The 6000-nt window shown below is 50.4% G+C and overlaps 1 protein-coding gene across 2 annotated transcripts in view; it reads right to left on the reverse strand.

Annotated features, from left to right (window-relative positions):
* The window catches only part of RCC2 (regulator of chromosome condensation 2), a 35099-nt gene extending 32757 nt beyond the window's left edge, over positions 1–2342 (reverse strand). Inside the window, exon 1 of one of the 2 annotated variants that reach the window (XM_085558462.1) lies at positions 2201–2342. The gene's annotated coding sequence lies outside the window, so the exon portion shown is untranslated. The remainder of the gene's footprint in view (positions 1–2200) is intronic. The other variant, XM_085558464.1, reaches the window with a different exon arrangement.
* Positions 2343–6000: the final 3658 nt, after the last annotated feature.

Raw genomic sequence — 6000 nt, forward strand, 5'->3', positions numbered from 1 at the left:
AGCCCGCAGCTTCCCGCAGCTTCCCGCAGCTTCCCGAGCATCCCGCAGCTTCCCGAGCATCCCGCAGCTTCCCGCAGCTTCCCGAGCATCCCGCAGCTTCCCAGAGATCCCGCAGCTTCCCAGAGTATCCCGCAGCTTCCCAGAGATCCCGCAGCTTCCCAGAGTATCCCGCAGCTTCCCGAGCATCCCGCAGCTTCCCGAGCATCCCGCAGCTTCCCGCAGCTTCCCGAGCATCCCGCAGCATCCCGCACCTTCCCGCAGCTTCCCAGAGATCCCGCAGCTTCCCAGAGATCCCGCAGCTTCCCAGAGATCCCGCAGCTTCCCAGAGATCCCGCAGCTTCCCGCAGCTTCCCAGAGATCCCGCAGCTTCCCGCAGCTTCCCAGAGCATCCCAGAGATCCCGCAGCTTCCCGAGCATCCCGGAGATCCCGCAGTTTTCCTCAGCATCCCCACAGCCTCACACAGATCCCAGAGCTTCCCGCAGCTCCCGAATCCCGCAGCTCTCGAATCCCGAATCCCGGAATCCCGCAGATCCCGAATCCCGCAGATCCCGAATCCCGAATCCCAGAATCCTGCAGCTCCCGAATCCCGCAGATCCCGAATCCCGCAGATCCCAAATCCCGCAGATCCCGAATCCCGGAATCCCGCAGATCCCGAATCCCGGAATCCCGCAGATCCCGAATCCCGGAATCCCGCAGATCCCGGAATCCCGCAGATCCCAAATCCCGAATCCCGGAATCCCGCAGCCCCGTGCGCCCCGGGAGGGGAACCCGCGTGTTTGGGGCTTCAGGGGGAAATTGGGGTTTTTTTAATATTTTTTTAATGCGGGGATTCCATGGAGTGTGTTCCCCCCGCCGCAAAAAATTATAAATAATAAATGTATGGATTGCAAAAGGTTTGTTCCCCAAAAAATAATAAATAATAAATGTATGGATTCCAAAAGGTTTGTTCCCCCAAAAATAATAAATAATAAATGTATGGATTGCAAAAGGTTTGTTCCCCAAAAAATAATAAATAATAAATACAATAAAAATTAAATAAAAATTAAAAATTAATAAATAATAAATGTATGGATTGCAAAAGGTTTATTCCCCAAAAAATAATAAATAATAAATGTATGGATTCCAAAAGGTTTGTTCCCCCAAAAATAATAAATAATAAATGTATGGATTGCAAAAGGTTTGTTCCCCAAAAAATAATAAATAATAAATACAATAAAAATTAAATAAAAATTAAAAATTAATAAATAATAAATGTATGGATTGCAAAAGGTTTATTCCCCAAAAAATAATAAATAATAAATGTATGGATTCCAAAAGGTTTGTTCCCCCAAAAATAATAAATAATAAATGTATGGATTGCAAAAGGTTTGTTCCCCAAAAAATAATAAATAATAAATACAATAAAAATTAAATAAAAATTAAAAATTAATAAATAATAAATGTATGGATTGCAAAAGGTTTATTCCCCAAAAAATAATAAATAATAAATGTATGGATTGCAAAAGGTTTGTTCCCCAAAAGAAATAATAAATAATAAATACAATAAAAATTAAATAAAAATTAAAAATTAATAAATAATAAATGTATGGATTGCAAAAGGTTTGTTCCCCCCCAAAAAATAAAAAATAAATAATAAATAATAAATTAAATAAAAATAAAAATTAAAAAATAATAAATAATAAATGTATGGATTCCATGGGGTGGGATATTTCACGGGGATGAATTTGGAATAATTGGGATTAAATTTGAAAAAATTGGGATATTTCACTGGGATAAATTTGGGATATTTCACTGGGATAAATGTGGGATTCAATTTGGGATAATTAGGATTACGTTTGGAAAATCTGGGATATTTGTAGGATATTTCACTGGGATAAATTTAGGATATTTCACCGGGATAAATTTAGGATATTTCACCGGGATAAATTGCGAATAATTGGGATTATATTTGGAAAATTCGGGATATTTCACCGGGATAAATTTGGGATATTTCACCGGGATAAATTTGGGATATTTCACCGGGATAAATTTGGGATATTTCACCAGGATAAATTTGGGATGTCTCTCAATTTATTGCAATTTTGGGACGGGCCCCGAGCCTGTGGAATTCCAACAGAAAAACCCCCCAGAATCCCAAAAAAAAGTCTTGGAAGGAAAGGAAAGAAGGGTCCAACCCCCCCAGGTGAATTCCTTACTCACGGAATTATCCCGGGAGCGCTTCCAGGGAATTTCAGGGGTTTTCCAGCATTTCCATGGGAACGGGATCCCAAAAAAAGGGGATTTTGCCCCAAAAGGCCGCCGGGATTTCTAGGGAGCCGGGAGCGCCGGCGCAGGCCGGACCGGCTGGAACCGGTTTGACGGGATACGGGAAAACGGGAATTGCGGGAACGGCTGACCCGGGATAACCCCGGAGCTGCCGGGCTGGGACGGAGCCACGGCGCCGGGAACGGGGGTTGGGAGATCTGGGGATTGGGATCCATTGGGATATCCATGGGATTGGGATCCATTGGGAGATCTGGGAATTGGGATATCCGTGGGGTTGGGATATCCATGGGATTGGGATCCATTGGGAGATCCGAGGGATTGGGATCCATTGGGATATCCATGGGATTGGGAGATCCGAGGGATTGGGATCAATTGGGAGATCCGGGGATTGGGATCCATTGGGAGATCCAAGGGGTTGGGATCCATTGGGATATCCGGGAATTGGGATCCATTGGGATATCCGTGGGATTGGGATCCATTGGGAGATCTGGGGATTGGGAGATCCGGGGATTGGGATCCATTGGGATATCTGTGGGATTGGGAGATCCGAGGGATTGGGATCCATTGGGATATCCGGGAATTGGGATCCATTGGGATATCCGTGGGATTGGGATCCATTGGGATATCCGGGAATTGGGATCCATTGGGATATCCGAGGGGTTGGGATCCATTGGGATATCCATGGGATTGGGATATCCATGGGATTGGGATCCATTGGGATATCCGTGGGATTGGGATATCCATGGGATTGGGATCCATTGGGATATCCGAGGGGTTGGGATCCATTGGGATATCTGGGAATTGGGATATCCGTGGGGTTGGGATATCCATGGGATTGGGATCCATTGGGATATCTGTGGGATTGGGATCCATTGGGATATCCAGGAATTGGGATCCATTGGGATATCCGAGGGATTGGGATCCATTGGGATATCTGTGGGATTGGGATCCATTGGGAGATCCAGGAATTGGGATCCATTGGGATATCCATGGGATTGGGAGATCCGAGGGATTGGGATCCATTGGGATATCCGGGAATTGGGATCCATTGGGATATCCGTGGATTGGGATCCATTGGGATATCCGAGGGGTTGGGATCCATTGGGATATCCGGGAATTGGGATATCCGTGGGATTGGGATCCATTGGGATATCTGGGGATTGGGATCCATTGGGATATCCAAGGGGTTGGGATCCATTGGGATATCCGGGAATTGGGATCCATTGGGATATCCGAGGGGTTGGGAGATCCGAGGGATTTGGATCCATTGGGATATCCGAGGGGTTGGGAGATCCGAGGGATTTGGATCCATTGGGATATCCGAGGGATTGGGATCCATTGGCATATCCGTGGGGTTGGGATCCATTGGGATATCCGTGGGATTGGGATCCATTGGGATATCCATGGGATTGGGAGATCCGAGGGATTGGGATCCATTGGGATATCCGTGGGATTGGGATCCATTGGGATATCCATGGGATTGGGATCCATTGGGATATCCATGGGATTGGGATATCCGTGGGATTGGGATCCATTGGGATATCCGTGGGATTGGGATCCATTGGGATATCCATGGGATTGGGATATCCGTGGGATTGGGATCCATTGGGATATCCGTGGGATTGGGATCCATTGGGATATCCATGGGATTGGGATCTCGGGATCAGGGATTTGGGATATCCATGGGATTGGGATCCATTGGGATATCCATGGGATTGGGATCCATTGGGATATCCATGGGATTGGGATCTCGGGATCAGGGATTTGGGATATCCATGGGATTGGGATCCATTGGGATATCCATGGGATTGGGATCTCGGGATCGGGGATTTGGGATATCCCTGGGATTGTGATATCTGGGAACGGGAATTTGGGATATCCATGGGATTGGGATCTCTGGGATTGGGATATCCATGGGATTGGGATCTCGGGATCAGGGATTTGGGATATCCAAGGGATTGGGATCCATTGGGATATCCGTGGGATTGGGATATCCGTGGAGTTGGGATTTCAGGATCAGGGATTTGGGATATCCCTGGGATTTGGGATATCCATGGGATTGGGATCTCTGGGATTTGGGATATCCCTGGGATTGGGATCTCGGGATCAGGGATTTGGGATATCCATGGGATTGGGATCCATTGGGATATCCGTGGCATTGGGATCTCGGGATCAGGGCTCGGGCCCGGCCCCGCCCCTCTCCCTCATCCCCCAGATCCCCGGGATCCACCGGGATCTCCTCCAGGCCGGGAATTCCGGAGCCATTCCAGAACTGCGGAAAGGGCGGCTCCAGTGCCGGATTCCAGGCGGTCAGTGGCCCAAAATCCTTGGGAAAAGTTGGGATATTCCTTGGGAAATGTTGGGATATTCCTTGGGAAACATTGGGATATTCCTTGGGAAATGTTGGGATATTCCTTGGGAAACATTGGGATATTCCTTGGGAAAAGTGGGGATATTCCTTGGGAAAAGTGGGAATGATACCCCTAAAGCCCCAGAATTCCATGGATTTCTGCCCAAATCCCGGTGTTTAGCTAAAGAACAATCCCAAACCCTCTGGATCTGGAAAAACGGGAATATTCCTGGGAAAGGTGGGAATGACGCCAGAATTCCATGGATTTCTGTGAAAGTCCCGGTGTTTAAGTAGGGAATTATCCCAAATTTTCTGGAAAAATTGGGATTTTCCTGGGAAAAGGATCCAGTCCCGGGTCAGTCCCGGGTCACTCCAGGTCACTCCAGGTCAATCCCGGGTCAGTCCCGGGTCACTCCAGGTCACTCCAGGTCAATCCCGGGTCAGTCCCGGGTCACTCCAGGTCACTCCAGGTCAATCCCGGGTCAGTCCCGGGTCAGTCCAGGTCAGTCCCGGGTCACTCCAGGTCACTCCAGGTCACTCCAGGTCAGTCCCGGGTCACTCCAGGTCAATCCCGGGTCAATCCCGGGTCAGTCCCGGGTCACTCCAGGTCAATCCCGGGTCAGTCCCGGGTCAGTCCTGGGTCACTCCAGGTCAGTCCCGGGTCACTCCAGGTCAATCCCGGGTCAATCCGGGTCAGTCCCGGGTCAGTCCCGGGTCAGTCCAGGTCAGTCCCGGGTCATTCCCGGGTCACTCCAGGTCAATCCCGGGTCACTCCAGGTCAGTCCCGGGTCAGTCCAGGTCAGTCCCGGGTCAGTCCAGGTCAATCCCGGGTCACTCCAGGTCAGTCCTGGGTCACTCCAGGTCAGTCCCGGGTCAGTCCCGGGTCAGTCCAGGTCAATCCCGGGTCAGTCCAGGTCAATCCCGGGTCACTCCAGGTCAGTCCCGGGTCAGTCCCGGGTCAGTCCAGGGTCAGTCCCGGGTCAGTCCCGGGTCAGTCCCGGGTCACTCCGGGTCACTCCGGGTCAGTCCCGGTCAGTCCCGGGTCAGTCCCGGGTCACTCCAGGTCAGTCCCGGGTCAGTCCCGGGTCACTCCGGGTCAGTCCCGGTCAGTCCCGGGTCAGTCCCGGGTCAGTCCCGGGTCACTCCGGGTCAGTCCCGGTCAGTCCCGGGTCAGTCCCGGGTCACTCCAGGTCAGTCCCGGGTCAGTCCAGGTCAGTCCCGGGTCATTCCAGGTCAGTCCCGGGTCACTCCAGGTCAGTCCAGGTCAGTCCCGGGTCAGTCCCGGGTCAGTCCAGGGTCAGTCCCGGGTCATTCCAGGTCAGTCCTGGGTCACTCCAGGTCAGTCCCGGGTCAGTCCCGGGTCAATCCGGGTCAATCCGGGTCA

This window comes from Lonchura striata, chromosome 21, assembly GCF_050655825.1.
Source record: "Lonchura striata isolate lonStrDom1 chromosome 21, ASM5065582v1, whole genome shotgun sequence".
In the NCBI taxonomy this organism is placed as follows: Eukaryota; Metazoa; Chordata; class Aves; order Passeriformes; family Estrildidae; genus Lonchura; species Lonchura striata.